Raw genomic sequence first — 20533 nt, 5'->3', positions numbered from 1 at the left:
AGATTCCTCAATGCAAGTGGTCGCGACCTGCCGTGACAGCCCACGATGAGAAATCTCACCGGGAGGAGATCTAAAGCGTCACTACACTGAGTTTTTCGGACCTCCGCACTACACACGGAGCGCGGAGTGGGCAAAACACTGTGAGCTCCGCCGGCAGAGCGGAATTCTTTGCCCACCCCTAATGGAATATCAGCCATTTTGCAAATAATGTTTTCATCCATTAATTTCGATTTTTGTACAATACTTAACGTAACACTTGCTGGCTACTTCAGAGAGCTCATGTTCTAACAATTTATATGGGGCTCTGTGGTTCTGTTCATCGGACACATGTTCATAATTGGGCATCGTGGTGCCTTCAGCAGTTTCACCTGGTGACAGGCACTGGTTTGGTGTGTCTTTGTGGCTGTTGAATCCACAGAAATGTTTGCTTGTATGTGGTTCCTTCGTTAAGAAGGAATACATTGAAAATACCCCGAAAGAAATTTAAAAAAATTGAAACTAAAGAAATAAATACCATTTTTAATTTTAAAACAATGTAATACTTCTTCAAACAACTATAGCAAATAGGAGCTTTCACAGGTTTTCTGAGACCTGGGTGGGTACTCCCCTGGTTCATCTCCCCTATGTTGTATGCATCACAGAAGCAAATGCAGTCGGTGGGGCTGGAAACGTAGCTCAAGACTATTGACTGCAGTGGCTGCAGTCGCACCTTCAAGCTCTGTCAATTCTTACCAATGACGATACATGGTCTTGGGAGGATGGAGCTTGGCTCTCCAGCACCACTCTGAGCCTGATGACACTAAGGAAAGAGAGTGGTACCCATACCAGGGCCTGCAAGACACACTTGACCAGCGTCCAGCTAGTTATCTTTTTTAATGGAGATGAGGGTGGGATGTTGAGGCTCTATGGAAGGTGAAGAAATGGACGTTATTGTTGGTTTCCCTGTCTATGACCAGCAAAACTGCTTTTTAAATTCACCTCATTAAAATTACATTACAGTGCTTGGTCTGTGAACCACCACTACTACTATTTAGATTCACGTTGTTAAAATTACATTACAAATCAATGTTTACCTTTTTATTCTATACTTTATTTTTAATTTCATTTTAGTGTAAACATTCTATTTTCAATTTGTTTTTGCTTTATTCTGTATCCCTTGTGGTTTAAGGATCTGTTTCTATATAGTTCTACTTCAACAGTGTGGCAATATAACATATTAGGAGAACCTAGCCAAAATAAATAGAACGTTCCAGCACAAGGAGGTTCATAGGAATCAACATTCTCACACACATATTCAATATCTGCTGTTCTACTATATTTTGTCTTGTTTGATTTATAAAAATTACTCTAGTTTTCAGATTTTGCTGTGGGCTCCTTTTGGGGTGTGGCTTCACAGTGTCACTGTTTGAAGTGTTGCTCAAATACATTACACATTGCTTCTGGGTCTAGCCTGACTGCTGTATGCCTAGCTACCCGAGGGTTGGGTACAGGCGAATTAGGGTTGCTTGTGACTTTAACCTGAGAGGAAATGTAGTTGCTGATTGAGAAGGGTTACACCACTCTCCACCAGTAACCCAATTTTTGCAAATATCATTGGGAATATGACCAAAAATATCTAAATGACTACTTTTACTACTGTTTTGGGGCCAGTTCACAAAGGCATATCAGTGTACCTCAGGAGTGCTACTTTACATGCCTTCTCAAATAGTACCCATAGTGAGTATCCCTAATTACACATCTAGTCTTGGGCAGAAAAAAATATTACGGCTCATGCCATGAAAGCAAAAGCAACAATTCTTCTTATTGCAAATGGTGAAGAGGGAACCACACAAAAATTGATCACAGCAGATGATGTATTCCTCTCTGGTCTGTAGTTGATGATGAACCACCCTAAAGTGATATCCAGAGAAGTATTTATTCACTCAATGCTATATCACTATTCCTAGGGTACAGAAGATTCCCCTACACTTTACATGTAAAGTTACCTCATCACAGTTGCCATTGCTGCCACTTGGCTCCAAGATCCCAATAACCCAAAAATAAAGTAAGTCAGATATTAGAATATACAACTTAAATGTCAATACAATGGGCTAAATCCAAACAATTTTACACTTCAGGTGCTCAAATCTCCACCTAAAGTTGAAAATGCCTGATACTACTTCACAGAATCATTATCAGTGGACGATCCTGGCGATGCTTGGAACTTACGACAGGTGAGAATTCTCAGGTGTGCAGAATGTTCTGCGATCATATATTCAGGGTCAAGGGTGCCAAAAACAAATGTCGAGACGGATCAATAGGTTTGTCATACGGATGAATATTTGGAGTAAATGTGCAAATGTGGTGAAAGAGTTCCCAGACAGCAACATATGTCATCATATTGCACGGGATGAATATGAAGTGATTTCAGAAACAGAAAAACATCCTAGGAAAGAAAAAGAAAAAGTGTAGGATGCTAATGCAAATTCCCACCAGACTGATTCCATTACATTGTCAGATTGTCAGCTAATGAAAAAATCATGGTATAATATTTCCATGAGGACATTCCTAATAAGTGAGTATGGAGGAGGACATGTTTGCATTAATAACCATATTTATTCCTAAAGCAATAGCTATTTTCGCATTTCAGATCAGCTTTGACATTCACAAAAAGTGGTTTTGTGCTTTAAAAAAAGGTTTAGTCACATATAGATATTGTTATGAGGAAGTCTCCTACATGGGGCAGGACGTCCATGTTTCAGGGCTGGAATTACCATGGATGGATGTTGTTTTGAACAACCTGAAGACTACTTTTCTGTGGGCATTGACAAACTTGTTCCTATCACAGTTCCTCTTTGGAATTGGTTGGAGATGTACTGCTTTCTACGATAAGAGTATTATTTTTCCATGGTGAAAATTGAATTTGAAGGCATTTCTCCTCTGGGACACTTTTCCCCTATGGAAAAAAAATGCAGTTGCACTCAAGTAAAGGCATTATATTGTTATGTGCAATTTTATATTTTGAACATTTACGGTTCTGACAATCGTACTCATAAGCGTAGTATACATTCATAAGCCCTCCCATGAGTATTCCTGGAAAACTGTGGCTGGCAGATACATCCAAGAGTAGTCTTGGACAACTTGGTAATTTTCAAAATTCGTAAATCCACATCTGTGAGAAGTAGAAAACTTGCAACTATAAAGTTACCTATTTTGAGAATTGGACTAAGAAAGCGTACATTTCCTACAATAAAATTAGCGTTGTAAATACAGCTCAATGAATTTGTCTTAAATGATTAATCTTTTTAAGTGCCTGAATAAATCTGATTTATAAAAGCTGTGCAGAATGTGGTTCCACAATTTAGTGCCTTTTAAAAATATGTGGGTAGAAAAGCTTTAGTCAGTAAAACCCTGAGATCCTGACACATGGTCTTAGTAAGTTTATTTATATTATAGCTTTTTTTAGACACTGTGCAGCAGTCTTTGCTTGCAGTGTGCTATTAAATTGCAATTTCCCCTGATGCAATTGTCACACGCAATAATTCAGGGCATGCAGAGTTTACAGTCACTTCAAGCTGTGGTTTTATTATATGTGTTCAACCTCCGACTGTTCAATAGCACCTTAAAATAATCTGTCCCGAGCAGCACTTGCGACTAACTGAGGAAGCTTTTCGGTCTGGTTTCACAGAGCAGCCATTACCAGATCATTAGATCACCAGAAAAAGAGCTTGAAGAAGCTTTACGAAGAGAGGGGTTTGGTGGTGCCCTTATGTTGGTTGGACTGAGTACAGCATTTTATTCAGAGGAACTTTGCCCCAAATAGTCGTTGTTACCAGGGCCGGACTGGCAACCGAAACCGGCCATGGCAAACTACTCAGCCGGTTTGGGTGGGGGGGGAGGGGGTTGGGGTGGTGTTACAGCCAAGCTATTTGCTAGGGCCGGTTGAGGTCAATTTTAGTACAGGGGGCTGATATTCCCAGCCCCCGGTAACAAAAATGGCCCAGAGGGGCTAAAACAGGGTCCCCACCTTGGCGGCCCACTGTGAAATGCCCGGTGCCCAGTCTGGTCCTGCTTGTTACACTGCTATGTAGGGTGTTCCCTCGCCTAACTTTTTTTGTGTTTTTAGTTGTATTGCTGTTTTTCCAAGTCTCTTTTCAGTGTTCAAAAGGAGATCACATTGACACTATCCCACTGTAGAGTCTCACCACAAGGAGCTCTTCAACTGTGAGGCCCATGATGTCATGGTTATGCCTGTTTCTGGAGGAGCACTGCCATGCCATTAAACCAAAATACGGGGCCTGCTTTGTCTCTTCACACCACGCTGCGCTCCTCATAAACAATACACTGCTGGCATGGGCATAAAATACAGATCGAGGGCCTAGGGTCGAGCTTCAAGGCACAATGTAGCTGCACTGCTTGAGAATGGACATTACTAGTTGAATGATGTGCTTGTAGGCACTAGCGTAGCAAGGATGCAATGGGCCCTTGTGCAAGCAAGAAAAATGGCCCCTTTTATGGTTGTTAGGGTAGTAAAATACAACAGTTAACAGAATTCAATGGGCCTCCTGGAATCTGGGCCCACGCTGCCACTGCACCTGCTGCACCAATGGTAGCTATGGGGCTTATCACAAGTTTGGCGGGGCATGGAACACCAGACCCGCAGGGGGCATGGCAGTAGTGGTTTTCCGACCACCCTATTAGGACCAGAGTGGTCGGGCCAACCTGAGACCATGGCAACTGCCAGGGATAAGAGATCCCTGGTGGTGGCGGTGCTGTGGTCTTGAGGCCGCAGTATGCCTGTCGGGCCTCTGTGACCCCGTCAGGCATATTACAAGTTTCTTCTCCGCCACACTTTTCATGGAGGTGCAACCACCATGAAAAGTGTGCTGTTGAGGAACAAAGGGGGCCCTACAGGGCCCCCTAGAGCCTTACGCCATGTGGAGGTTACCCTAGTGCTGGAAAACAACAACACAATCAGAATCAGAATGAAATAGGCAATTACTACTTTGCAGCTGATTCAAAAAGTTAAGCTTACACCTTTGTGTAAATTCACTATTTTTTGATATTCTCAAACTACGGGTTAATAATATGTTTACGACTGCGGAGGCTTCACAGTCAGATCAGAGAATTCCGCACAAAACGGAAAGCTGTTTTCTCGTTGTAATTCGAAACCCACAGTTTTGTATTACAATGCACAACTGCATTGCACGGAGTCACAGTGCACAGAAGGGCCCTAATTTCAAGCTAGGGCAGTACTAAGATACAGACACAGATAGCATATGTTAATTTGTTTTCCCTGTAATTGCATTGTCTACAGCGCCTCTGTTAACTTGGTAAACCTACTAGTTAGAGCACAGGCTGCAAACAACACCGCTCTGAAACACAGAGGGCCTGATTCACAAAGGTAAACGTACTATTTTTTTGTATTCACAAACTACAATTGAAGAGTAATTTTACGAATGCGGAGTCCAGAGAATTCTGCACACAAAAAGATAGACCTGTATTATCACATGGCAGTGGCGATCCGCCCGAGATCCGTCCCCAGCCGCCACCCATTTCCCCCAGCCATATTACTATGGTGGGGGGACAGCGGAGGATGTAAAGTCCGTTGCCGGTTTTCCGCCCGGTCAACAAGTCGACCGGGCAGAAAAGAGTTTAATATGGCGGTGGTGTCTGTTAGACACTGCCAGCCATATTATCATGGGGGCGGAAACATGCCAAAGGCATGCAGGAATTACTTGTTGCGGGCCCCCAGGGACTCTGGGGAGTGAGGGGTGCACATGCAGTTCCATGCACAACATGGCAGGCACTGTCCGCCACAATGTCAGGTATGCAATATGCGCCCGACACTGTGGCGGGGGCATCCTAATGGCCCCCACGGGACCCCTGCCCTTATGACGGGCGGTCCCATTTCCCAATAGGACTTTGTCCGCCCGCCATCCTAATGACCCCCTTAGTTTGTGAATATCGAAAAAATAGTAAACTTACACAAAAGTGTGCGTTATCTTTGATAGTCAGGCCCTCTGTTCTATCTTCAGTCCATGCTCTAACTTGAATATTTACCAAGTTAATGTATGCTCTGTAGACAGTGCAACTACGGGAAAAACAAATTCACATAAACCATGTATGTACGTGTTCTGATTGAATGGCATCATGGTACTGCCCTAGCGTGCAATTGTGGCCCTAGCGTGCATTGTGGTTTACAGGCCCAGCAATGCCAGTTGTGTATTGTAATGCACAACTGTGGGTTTCGAACTATGACTGGAAAATTGCTTCCCCTTTAGCGCACCTTCATCTGAGATGGGTGCGATAAACCTCTGGGTCAGATATATCCGCATCTCCCTCTGTCAAATAAATTTTCTAAAGAGCAAAAAAACGCAATATCATATTTAAATGCATTTTCCGTTTGCATAATTTGAAGCGCTGATGGGAAAGATCCTCAGAACTGATTAAATGGAACCTTTGCGGGATTTAGCTTCAAAGCCTCGGCGAACATGTGAATACCAGCTCCCTGCATAATAGGAATCATCTCAGAAGCAGCCAGAAGCCCGCGCGCTGATCTTGAAGAAATTGTCTCGCGTTATTTCGATTGATGTTCAAGCCCTTTCATTGAAGCCTTCCGAACTGGGAGTGCTCTTTGTGGAAACTAATTTTATCACCTTGCTCCGGAGACGCACACGTCACTGCCACTCGCGAGAGGAGAGGCGCTGGTGCCAGACGGGTAATCTGTCGCTTCTCCTGAGAGGAGGCCCACTCATGCCAGCTGGAGTGCTAACCAGCAGGTTTCATTTCTCCCCCTGGCAGGCTTTGAAGGCACATTTTCATTAATTTTGTTTTGTTCCTCAAAATGCCAAGCTGTGTGCTGGTCCTGTGTAAGATGTTTGTCTGACTGTAAAGTCTTGGCTTCAGGTTGGTTTTAATGAGCTGCACAGGGAAGTGTGTGTTCCTTTCTGTTGCTCGAGAGCATGCGTGAGGAGAACACAGGGGGCTCTTCATTTTTAATACCTATCAAAGCGGGAGCCATTTATCTATCTTGTATGAACCAAGAAGCGCTCAGCTCAGAAGTAGTGGAAGTAATAAAAAACAAAGTGAGAAAAAATGAAATTATACAAAATGAAAGGGATATTTTTGATCATGCAAGTATGCGCTCTTTGGTAGAACTGGATGAAATATATTTTTTTTATAATGACATTTATTATAGAAGGATTTAAGAGGATGTCTGGGTAGTGTATGCATTTAGTATATTATTAGTACATAGACGTTTGAAAATAAATACAATACAGTTATATTATGTCATTGCATTTGCAAGAGATGGTGTGTGATGTGCTCCAATTTACACCAGGATCCTGGGAGCCTTTTTGCAGTGCAGGGTTGGTTGTAGATAGACCTCCATAGGAGATGTCTGGTAAGGTGCTTTGGAGTTGTTCTCAATCACAGTGTGGCAACGTCGCTGCAAATAAACAGGACGGGCTGTATTTTCCATTTGGTTACTCAACACGGCGATGCAGCAGAACTTACAGTGTTGCGTTGCGTGAAAGAGAGTGAGCGGAAATACTCCATATTTTCAAAGATATGCAGCATTTCTGCTCTCTCCTTGCGCTGGTGCACTGTGTGCTGCCTAACACAAGTACAGGCACCCTTACATCATAGTGCAAGGGTGCCTGTATTATGGATAGGATTGTTTTGTACAGGAAAGGACAAAACCAATCCTTAGAGGCATCTTTCTCTTTCTGCATGGGCTGAAGAATGCAGCATGCATGGAAAGAGGAAGTAACGAAGAGAAATAAAGCTATTTCTCCTCTTAATACCTGTCAGGTAGGCACACCATGTTGGTGCAAACTCAGGTTTAGAAGTTTTGTAAATTTGAGTTTGCATCAACATACACTGGTGGATCTATGGAAATGCCCATGTTCCACGTACGTGACACAAAATAGTGCAGGCAGCAATATGCGCTGCCTTGCTGTATATTTTATTTACTCAACCACGCAAAGCCATGCAAAGTGTCTTTGCTTGGCTTAGTAAATGCCGTAATGATTTTACTTCAGTGCTATGCCACAATATTTATGCAACCCCGAAGCAAAATCATAGTAAATCTAGGCCGATGCATTAAGGAATTGTTTCAGAATAGCTACAGTCACAGGGACAATAGTTATTCTTTTAACCCCTTCGCTGCTAGGCCTTTTCCCCATCTGTGCTAAGGCTTTTTTTGGCGTTTTGGGGTAGTGCGCGCTTAGGCCCTTGTAACTTTTTGACCACATAAGGTATCCACTCCAAATTTGCGTCCTTTTCTTCCAACATCATGTGGATTCTAAAGGCGCCCAGGGTTTGTGGATTCCTTGGAGGGGTCCTAGAAATTAACCAAAATATAGTGATATTTTTGTTTTTTTCAGAAAAATGGGAAAAACGGGCTGCAAATGAAAGCCTCTGGGTTTTTCCCTGAAAATGTTATCAAAAAAGGGTTTGTGGGTCTGAAATCTCCATTTTCTCAGCTTTTAGGGAATGACAGTCTTTTGTCAGAGAACCGACATTTTTCACACAGTTTTGGCATTTTTCTGGGACATAGCCTATTTTTGCTATTTTTAGAGCTTTCCACCTCCTTCCAGTTAATGGTAGAAATGAGTTTGAAAGCAATAATGGATCCTGGAAAGCTGCACATTTACGAAAAGAAGACAAAATTCTGAATTCAGAAAGGGGTCATTTGTCTAAATCCATGAAGGTTTCTTTATAGAAACTAACAGTTAAATATTGGAATAATTGTAAATTTGTTGAAAAAAACAGCCTTTTGTCTCAACGTTTTCACCTATAACTTTTTCTAATGTTGACAGCTCTTGGAAAGCAATATACCATAACATCCGTTAGACCTTCCTGGTTGTGGGGATATATAGGACTTGTAGTTTCACCAAGAACCCGACGAACCCAGATCCAAAAACTGAGCAGCAACTTGCAATGGTATTTTTTCATTTACTGGGTATAGAGCAATTTGTCTTGGAAAATGTATACATGGAAAAATCTGTATGAAAGACACCTATGTATTTCTGAATTGGGTACAAATTATAGAGTTCAGAAACAGTATATAATTGCACATTTTCAAAATTGGGAATATTCATACTAGCATGAGAATTATTGGTCAATTTTCAAAAAGATTTGTTTTTTACACAATGTCTTTCATTGAAAGGGAGAAATGCATGAAAGCTCAATTGGTAATAACAGTTGATTTACAAATCTGAATTACCCCAAGTCTCTCGATAAAAACGGTACCTCAATTGTGTGGGTCGGCCTTGTGCCTGCGACAGGAAACGGCGCAAAATGCAACGTGGTCACACCTAAATTTTGCAGTTACAAATTGACCCTTTTTTGGCAAAGTGCCTACCTGTAGTTTTTGCACCCTAGCTCTGCCGGCACCTAGGGAAACCTAGCAAACCTATACATTTCTGAAAAGTAGACACCCAGGGAATTCAGGATGGGGTGACTCGACTGCCTACCACCAGGTTTTGTTACCCAGAATCCCTTGCAAAGCTAAGAATTTGACAAAAAAACGAATTTTCCTCACATTTCTGTGATGGAAAGTTCTGGAATCTGCGTGTATCAACAAATTTCTACCCACCCAGCGTTCCCCCAGGTCTCCCCAAAAAAATGGTACCTCACTTGTGTGGCTAGGCATAGTGGCTGCGACACGAAACAGCACAAAATGCAACGTGGTCGCACCTCAATTTCCCAGTGAAATCTTGCGCTCTTTGGACAAAGAGACTACCTTTTGTTTTTGAGCCCTAGCTCTGCCAGCACCTAAGGAAACCTAGCAAACCTATATATTTCTGAAAAGTAGACACCCAGGGGAATTCAGGATAGGGTGACTCGACTGCCTACCACCAGGTTTTGTTACCCAGAATTCATTGCAAAGCTAAGAATTTGACGAAAAAAAACAAATTTTCCTCACATTTCTGTGGTGGAAAGTTCTGGTATCTGCGTGGATCAACAAATTTCCACCCACCCAGCGTTTCCCCAGGTCTCCCGAAAAAAATGGTACCTCACTTGCGTGGGTAGGCATAGTGGCTGCGACACGAAACAGCGCAAAACGCAACGTGGTCGCACCTCAATTTCCCAGTGAAATCTTGCGCTTTTTGGACAAAGAGACTACCTTTTGTTTTTTTGCCCAAGCTCTGTCAGCACCAAGGGAAACCTAGCAAACCTATACATTTTTTGAAAGTAGACACCCAGAGGACTTCAGGATGGGGTGACTCGACTGCCTACCACCGGGGTTTGTTACCCAGAATCCCTTGCAAAGCTACGAATTTGACCAAAAAAAAATATTTTCCTCACATTTCTGTGGTGGAAAGTTCTGGAATCTGCGTGGATCAACAAATTTCCACCCACCCAGCGTTTCCCCAGGTCTCCCGAAAAAAATGGTACCTCACTTGCGTTGTTAGGCATAGTGGCTGCGACATGAAACAGCGCAAAACGCAACGTGGTCGCACCTCAATTTCCCAGTGAAATCTTGCGCTTTTTGGACAAAGAGACTATCTTTTGTTTTTGCACCCTAGCTCTGCCAGCACCTAGGGAAACCTAGCAAACCTATACATTTGTGAAAACTAGACACCCAGGGGAATTCAGGATGGGGTGACTCGTCTGCCTACCCCCAGGGTTTGTTACCCAGAATCCCTTGCAAATCTAAGATTTTGACAAAAAAAACACATTTTCCTCAAATTTCTGTGGTGGAAAGTTCTGGAATCTACGTGGATCAACAAATTTCCACCCACCCAGCGTTTCCCCAGGTCTCCCGCAAAAAATGGTACCTCACTTGCGTGGGTAGGCATAGTGCTGCGACATGAAACAGCGCAAAACGCAACATGGTCGCACCTCAATTTCCCAGTGAAATCTTGCACTTTTTGGACAAAAAGACTACCTTTTGTTTTTGCGCCCTAGCTCTGCCAGCACCTAGGGAAACCTAGCAAACCTATACATTTTTGAAAACTAGACACCCAGGGGAATTCAGGATGGGGTGACTCGTCTGCCTACCGCTAGGTTTTGTTACCCAGAATCCCTTGCAAATCTAAGATTTTGACAAAAAAAACACATTTTCCTCACATTTCTGTGGTGGAAAGTTCTGGAATCTGCATGGATCAACAAATTTCCAGCCACCCAGCGTTCCCCCAGGTCTCCCCAAAAAAATGGTACCACACTTGCGTGGGTAGGCATAGTGGCTGAGACATGAAACAGCGCAAAACGCAACGTGGTCGCACCTCGATTTCCCAGTGAAATCTTGCGCTTTTTGGACAAAGAGACTACCTTTTGTTTTTGAGCCCTAGCTCTGCTAGCACCTAGGGAAACGTAGCAAACCTATACATTTTTTAAAACTAGACACCCAGGGAAATTCAGGATGGGGTGACTCGACTGCCTACCCCTAGGTTTTGTTACCCAGAATCCATTGCAAAACTTAGATTTTGACAAAAAAACACATTTTCCTCACATTTCTGTGGTGGAAAGTTCTGGAATCTGCATGGATCAACACATTTCCACCCACACAGCGTTCCCCCAGGTCTCCCGAAAAAAATGGTACCTCACTTGCGTGGGTAGGCATAGTGGCTGCGACATGAAACAGCGCAAAACGCAACATGGTCGCACCTCAATTTCCCAGTGAAATCTTGCACTGTTTGGACAAAGAGACTACCTTTTGTTTTTGACTCCCTAGCTCTGTCAGCACCTAGGGAAACCTAGCAAACCTATACATTTTTGAAAACTAGACACCCAGGGGAATTCAGGATGGGGTGACTCGTCTGCCTACCGCTAGGTTTTGTTACCCAGAATCCCTTGCAAAGCTAAGATTTTGACAAAAAAAACACATTTTCCTCACATTTCTGTGGTGGAAAGTTCTGGAATCTGCATGGATCAACAAATTTCCAGCCACCCAGCGTTCCCCCAGGTCTCCCCAAAAAAATGGTACCTCACTTGCGTGGTAGGCATAGTGGCTGCGACATGAAACAGCGCAAAACGCAACGTGGTCGCACCTCGATTTCCCAGTGAAATCTTGCGCTTTTTGGACAAAGAGACTACCTTTTGTTTGAGCCCTAGCTCTGCTAGCACCTAGGGAAACGTAGCAAACCTATACATTTTTTAAAACTAGACACCCAGGGAAATTCAGGATGGGGTGACTCGACTGCCTACCCCTAGGTTTTGTTACCCAGTATCCATTGCAAAACTTAGATGTTGACAAAAAAACACATTTTCCTCACATTTCTGTGGTGGAAAGTTCTGGAATCTGCGTGGATCAACACATTTCCACCCACCCAGCGTTCCCCCAGGTCTCCCAAAAAAATGGTACCTCACTTGCGTGGGTAGGCATAGTGGCTGCGACATGAAACAGCGCAAAACGCAACGTGGTCGCACCTCGATTTCCCAGTGAAATCTTGCGCTTTTTGGACAAAGAGACTACCTTTTGTTTTTGAGCCCTAGCTCTGCTAGCACCTAGGGAAACGTAGCAAACCTATACATTTTTTAAAACTAGACACCCAGGGAAATTCAGGATGGGGTGACTCGACTGCCTACCCCTAGGTTTTGTTACCCAGAATCCATTGCAAAACTTAGATTTTGACAAAAAAACACATTTTCCTCACATTTCTGTGGTGGAAAGTTCTGGAATCTGCGTGGATCAACACATTTCCACCCACCCAGCGTTCCCCCAGGTCTCCCGAAAAAAATGGTACCTCACTTGCATGGGTAGGCATAGTGGCTGCGACATGAAACAGCGCAAAACGCAACATGGTCGCACCTCAATTTCCCAGTGAAATCTTGCACTTTTTGGACAAAGAGACTACCTTTTGTTTTTGCGCCCTAGCTCTGTCAGCACCTAGGGAAACCTAGCAAACCTATACATTTGTGAAAACTAGACACCCAGGGAAATTCAGGATGGGGGTGACTCTTCTGCCTACCCCTAGGGTTTGTTACCCAGAATCCTTTGCAAAGCTAAGATTTTGAAAAAAAACCATTTTCCTCACATTTCTGTGGTGGAAAGTTCTGGAATCTGCGTGGATCAACAAATTTCCACGCACCCAGCGTTCCCCCAGGTCTCCCGAAAAAAATGGTACCTCACTTGCGTGGGTAGGCATAGTGGCTGCGACATGAAACAGCGCAAAACGCAACATGGTCGCACCTCAATTTCCCAGTGAAATCTTGCACTTTTTGGACAAAAAGACTACCTTTTGTTTTTGCGCCCTAGCTCTGCCAGCACCTAGGGAAACCTAGCAAACCTATACATTTTTGAAAACTAGACACCCAGGGGAATTCAGGATGGGGTGACTAGTCTGCCTACCGCTAGGTTTTGTTACCCAGAATCCCTTGCAAATCTAAGATTTTGACAAAAAAAACACATTTTCCTCACATTTCTGTGGTGGAAAGTTCTGGAATCTGCATGGATCAACAAATTTCCAGCCACCCAGCGTTCCCCCAGGTCTCCCCAAAAAAATGGTACCACACTTGCGTGGGTAGGCATAGTGGCTGAGACATGAAACAGCGCAAAACGCAACGTGGTCGCACCTCGATTTCCCAGTGAAATCTTGCGCTTTTTGGACAAAGAGACTACCTTTTGTTTTTGAGCCCTAGCTCTGCTAGCACCTAGGGAAACGTAGCAAACCTATACATTTTTTAAAACTAGACACCCAGGGAAATTCAGGATGGGGTGACTCGACTGCCTACCCCTAGGTTTTGTTACCCAGAATCCATTGCAAAACTTAGATTTTGACAAAAAAACACATTTTCCTCACATTTCTGTGGTGGAAAGTTCTGGAATCTGCGTGGATCAACACATTTCCACCCACACAGCGTTCCCCCAGGTCTCCCGAAAAAAATGGTACCTCACTTGCGTGGGTAGGCATAGTGGCTGCGACATGAAACAGCGCAAAACGCAACATGGTCGCACCTCAATTTCCCAGTGAAATCTTGCACTGTTTGGACAAAGAGACTACCTTTTGTTTTTGCGCCCTAGCTCTGTCAGCACCTAGGGAAACCTAGCAAACCTATACATTTTTGAAAACTAGACACCCAGGGGAATTCAGGATGGGGTGACTCGTCTGCCTACCGCTAGGTTTTGTTACCCAGAATCCCTTGCAAAGCTAAGATTTTGACAAAAAAAACACATTTTCCTCACATTTCTGTGGGGGAAAGTTCTGGAATCTGCATGGATCATCAAATTTCCAGCCACCCAGCGTTCCCCCAGGTCTCCCAAAAAAAAGGTACCTCACTTGCGTGGGTAGGCATAGTGGCTGCGACATGAAACAGCGCAAAACGCAACGTGGTCGCACCTCGATTTCCCAGTGAAATCTTGCGCTTTTTGGACAAAGAGACTACCTTTTGTTTGAGCCCTAGCTCTGCTAGCACCTAGGGAAACGTAGCAAACCTATACATTTTTTAAAACTAGACACCCAGGGAAATTCAGGATGGGGTGACTCGACTGCCTACCCCTAGGTTTTGTTACCCAGGATCCATTGCAAAACGTAGATTTTGACAAAAAAACACATTTTCCTCACATTTCTGTGGTGGAAAGTTCTGGAATCTGCGTGGATCAACACATTTCCACCCACCCAGCGTTCCCCCAGGTCTCCCAAAAAAATGGTACCTCACTTGCGTGGGTAGGCATAGTGGCTGCGACATGAAACAGCGCAAAACGCAACGTGGTCGCACCTCGATTTCCCAGTGAAATCTTGCGCTTTTTGGACAAAGAGACTACCTTTTGTTTTTGAGCCCTAGCTCTGCTAGCACCTAGGGAAACGTAGCAAACCTATACATTTTTTAAAACTAGACACCCAGGGAAATTCAGGATGGGGTGACTCGACTGCCTACCCCTAGGTTTTGTTACCCAGAATCCATTGCAAAACTTACATTTTGACAAAAAAACACATTTTCCTCACATTTCTGTGGTGGAAAGTTCTGGAATCTGCGTGGATCAACACATTTCCACCCACCCAGCGTTCCCCCAGATCTCCCGAAAAAAATGGTACCTCACTTGCGTGGGTAGGCATAGTGGCTGCGACATGAAACAGCGCAAAACGCAACATGGTCGCACCTCAATTTCCGAGTGAAATCTTGCACTTTTTGGACAAAGAGACTACCTTTTGTTTTTGCGCCCTAGCTCTGTCAGCACCTAGGGAAACCTAGCAAACCTATACATTTTTGAAAACTAGACACCCAGCAGAATTCAGGATGGGGTGACTCGTCTGCCTATCCCCAGGTTTTGTTACCCAGAATCCCTTGCAAAGCTAAGATTTTGACAAAAAAAACACATTTTCCTCACATTTATGTGGTGGAAAGTTCTGGAATCTGCGTGGATCAACAAATTTCCACCCACCCAGCGTTCCCCCAGGTCTCCCGAAAAAAATGGTACCTCACTTGCGTGGGTAGGCATAGTGGCTGAGACATGAAACAGCGCAAAACGCAACGTGGTCGCACCTCGATTTCCCAGTGAAATCTTGCGCTTTTTGGACAAAGAGACTACCTTTTGTTTTTGAGCCCTAGCTCTGCTAGCACCTAGGGAAACGTAGCAAACCTATACATTTTTTAAAACTAGACACCCAGGGAAATTCAGGATGGGGTGACTCGACTGCCTACCCCTAGGTTTTGTTACCCAGAATCCATTGCAAAACTTAGATTTTGACAGAAAAACACATTTTCCTCACATTTCTGTGGTGGAAAGTTCTGGAATCTGCGTGGATCAACAAATTTCCACCCACCCAGCGTTCCCCCAGGTCTCCCGAAAAAAATGGTACCTCACTTGCGTGGGTAGGCATAGTGGCTGCGACATGAAACAGCGCAAAACGCAACATGGTTGCACCTCAATTTCCCAGTGAAATCTTGCACTTTTTGGACAAAAAGACTACCTTTTGTTTTTGCGCCGTAGCTCTGCCAGCACCTAGGGAAACCTAGCAAACCCATACATTTTTGAAAACTAGACACCCAGGAGAATTCAGGATGGGGTGACTCGTCTGCCTACCCCCAGGTTTTGTTACCCAGAATCCCTTGCAAACCTAAAAATTTGACCAAAAAAACACATTTTCCTCACATTTCTGTGGTGGAAAGTTCTGGAATCTGCGTGGGTCAACAAATTTCCACCCACCCAGCTTTCCCTCAGGTCTCCCGAAAAAAATGGTACCTCACTTGCGTGGATAGGCATAGTGGCTGCAACAGGAAATGGTTCAAATCATACAGTGGTGAATTTACAATACCCTATTGCAAAACTACCTTGATTTTGGGGGGTACCTGAGTTTTTGACCCGGGGCTTGGTGGCCATCTATGGAAACTACCAAACCCAAACAGTTCTGAAAACTAGACACCCCGGGGAGTCCAGGGAGGTATGGCTGCGTGGGTCCCCCAATGTTTTCCTACCCAGAATTCCTTGCAAACCTTAAAATTAGGTAAAAATATCACTTTTCCAAACTTTTATGCGTGGGATCTCCGTGCCGGCAAAAATGTCCTACCACCCAGCGTTCCCCTTGTTCTCCCGAATAAAAGGATACCTCACTTGTGTGGGTGCCCCAAAGCAGAACAGGCTAAAAATGAATTTTGAAAAAAGTAGTATTTAAGTTTTACAAATTAAGCCCCCCTACCATAGTTACAGACCTTTGGCCCACCCACACAAGTGAGGTATCATTTTACTCGGGAGAACAAGGGGAATGCTGGGTGGTAGGACATTTGTGCCGGCAGCGAGATCTCACCCAAAAAAGTAAGGAAAAGTGGGTTTTGTAACCTAAATTTAAGGTTTGCAGGGGTTTCTGGGTAGGAAAACATTGGGGGACCCACGCATGCCATACCTCCCTGGACTCCCCCGGGTGTCTAGTTTTCAGAACAGTTTGGGTTTGGTAGTTTCCAAAGATGCTTGCCAAGCCCTGGGCAAAAAGCTCAGGTGACCCCCTCAAAAAATAAGATAGTTTTGCTAAAGGTAATTTTTAGGTCTCCACCGTACGAATTGGGCCTTTTCCTGTTGCAGCCACTATGCCTACCCACGCAAGTGAGGTACCATTTTTATCAGGAGACCTGGGGGAACGCTGGGTGGGAGGTAATTTGTGTGAGCCCAGTGATGCCACGCTTTCCCACACAAAAACGTGTGAAAAAACGGATTTTTTCCAGCTAAAATTGAGGTTTGCAAGGGATTCTGGGTAAAGGAACGTTGGAGGATCCACGCAAGCCATAGCTCCTTGGAAGCCCCCGGGTGTCTACTTTTCAGAAATGTGTGGGTTTGGTAGGTTTCCCTAGATGGCCATCTAGCACGGGGCCAAAAACCCAGGTAACCCCTCTTGCAAAAGCTGGTGGATTTGACAATGGCACCAACCGTTTTACAGGCCATTCACGCACCTTTCATACCTGATACAAACCAGACCACTGACACCATCTGGAAGGAAAAGCAACACATTACAACAATCACAATAAGGGACAAGGTACACCCTCCTGCAGAAAGAGAATTTTTCTTTTTTTTACTGCACAGCCATCTAATCCGCAAGCACACACACATACTGGTTGGATTTGGCACGAGGGTGAGTGATTATTCAGTACATACAATTGTATTAGCAAGTAATTTCACAAAAAATGAAATACACTGCGTATAATTGAAAGTATGATTAACTGAACCACTGACTCACAGCTCGTGAGCTGTAAAGCCACGTCAAGGCACCAACCTCTTTACAGGCCATTCATACACCTTTCATACGTGTGACACATTCAAAACATTCACACCGCCAGCCGCGGACCACATTTCAACACTCACACCAGCAAACAGCGCCATTCAAGGGGCCATCACTTTCACACGCCCACCTTTCTGACACTGCAACTACACAAAATGATGGACTGCGTGGAGTGTCACTCAACTAGCAGTGTGTGTAGTGACCAACAGAAAGTAACTACTCACACACCGCCAGCCGAGCACCAGTCCACCCACACCACCATCCAAGGACCAGACCATGCACACCGCCAGCCAAACACCACTCAGCGCACACCGACAGCCAAGCACAACTCCGTGCACAGACAGCCAAGCACCGCTCCAGGCACACCATCCAGCCAAGTACCACTCCACACACACCGCCAGCCAAACACCACTCCACACACACCACCAGCCAAACACCACTCCATGCACAGACAGCCAAGTACCACTCCACGAACACCACCAGCCAAGCGCCACTCCACACACACCGCCAGTCAAACACCACTCCATGCACGGACAGCCAAGTACCACTCCACAAACACCACCAGCCAAGCGCAACTCCACACACACCGCCAGCCAAGCACCACTCCGTGCATAGACAGCCAAGTACCCCTCCACGCACACCACCAGCCAAGCGCAACTCCACACACACTGCGAGCCAAGCACCAGCCGGCACACACCACAAACACATTTAGAATTCTTTTTTTCAAAATAACACTAAACAAATGGAAATACCTACAAATCAGCTAACACAAATTCTTAAACTAAACACTTTGCACTAATGCCAATCCTTGAAACAAACTAAAAAATTTTACAGAATGCAGACCAGGCAATTCACTTTAATGCTCATTAAAACTCCCAAAAATTCTTTTGCCTGTGGTACGATTTAAAACACGCTGACAGACACAATCCAGGCTTAGAAGGACAGTCAGGACAGTATATACGAGACTCCTTCCGCACGCCTCTTCGCCAACAGACTCTGCATCTTCTAGTCGGAAAGTCTCTTGCGGTAGTGGAAGGAATAGATTCAGGAAAGTGGCGATCTTTCAATCTAGCCACTTCCTCCACCACTCCAAATCTAGGAACACTTGCCTGCTCCACAAGTACAAGGCTGCCTATTATAGACTCTTGAAACTTAACAAAAGGCATCCTCTTCTCAGGACAAGACTTCTGGTACACAACAAAAGCATTAAAGGATGCCAAGTGGAACAGATGGATAGCCAACTTCTTGTACCAAACGTAAGCCTTTCGAAGAGCAGCATAAGGTTCCAACCTCTGATCTACTCCGTCAACACCACCCATGAACTTATTGTAAGCTAAAATGCACACAGGTTTGCGCACTTCAGCACCCTGACCCCAAACAGGCACAGGTTCTGTACTTTCATCGTGGATAGTAGTCAGCATGTACACATCTCTCTTGTCTGAAAACTTCACAGCTAGAAGCTCCCCACATCGCAATGCCGGAGACTGTCCCCGCACAAGCCTTGTGCAAACAAGTTCCTTTGGGAAACCTTTACGGTTACTGCGCATTGTGCCACAAGCAACAGTGCCCACTTTGGCCAACTCCTTGAACAACCGCACACCAGTGTAGAAGTTATCTACATATAAATGATGGCCTTTGTTAAATAATCCTCTACCTAGTTCCCACACAATTTTCTCAGTCACTCCAAAAGTAGAAGGACAACCAGGAGGGTTAATGCTGGACTCCTTACCAGTGTACACCCTGAAATTGTAGACATATCCAGTCTCACTGTCACACAGCATATACAGTTTGATTCCATAGCGTGCCCTCTTACTATGAATGTATTGCCTAAAAACCAAGCGGCCCTTGAACAACAGCAAAGACTCATCCACTGCAATTTCTTTACCAGGGGCAAAGATCTCAGAAAAACGATCAACAAAGTGATCAAGGACAGGCAGAATATTAAACAAACGGTCACAATCAGGGTGATCGTTTGACAACGCTAAACTATTATCAACAAAATGCATCATCCAAAGAAGAAGCACATACCGATCACGACTTATGACTGCTGGAAATATAGCTGTTGCCATCAAGGGACTAGTGGACCAATATGAAGTCATTGATGGCTTCCTTAGCAAGCCCATCAAAAAAGTTAATCCCAAAAACTTCTTCATCTCTTCAACATTTGTGGGAGTCCACCGGATTGCTCTAGAATAGGGCTTAAGTCTGGCACTGTTGGCCCTCAAAAATGGTTCTGCAAACAAATTACTTTGATCAACAATCTCTTGCAAAAACACATCGTCAAAAAACAACTGAAAAAAATGTACTGGCAGAAAATTCTCAATATTCACTCTACACCCAGGAACACCAGTGAACTCTGGCAATGCCGGCTGCACCATGCCAGGGGGAACCCAGAGGCCATCCCTATCAACGGGGGGAGCAGCCACCCCAGCCTGCAGCCCAGAAGCCTCTTGCTGCTGTTCACCAACGGGAAGCCTAACAGCCACAGATACTTCTGGCTGCACAACACCAACAGAAGACATAGCATCCCCAGAGGGCTCTTCCTGCACTACACCAACGGGAAGCCCAGCAGCCTGAGATGCTTCTTGCTGCACTACACCACCGGGAAACCAAGCAGGCCCAGATGCCTCTTGCCGCTCTACACCAATGGGAAGCCTAACAGCCCCAGATGCCTCTTGCAGCACTACACCAGCAGGAAGACGAAAAGCACCAGATGCCTCTTGGCGCACCAGAGCAATGTAAAGCCTTTTGGGTGCAGGCTCCAGCCCACATGCCTCTTGCCGACGTAAAAAGAAAGGAAACCTTGCGGCCCTAGGCAGCAGCACAAATGCCTCTTGGCCCACTACCGGCACATCAATGTCCTCCTCTACCATAGGCCCTTCATCAGCACTAGA

Source organism: Lissotriton helveticus, chromosome 6, assembly GCF_964261635.1.
Source record: "Lissotriton helveticus chromosome 6, aLisHel1.1, whole genome shotgun sequence".
Taxonomy (NCBI): domain Eukaryota; kingdom Metazoa; phylum Chordata; class Amphibia; order Caudata; family Salamandridae; genus Lissotriton; species Lissotriton helveticus.
This window is presented reverse-complemented; position numbering follows the sequence as displayed.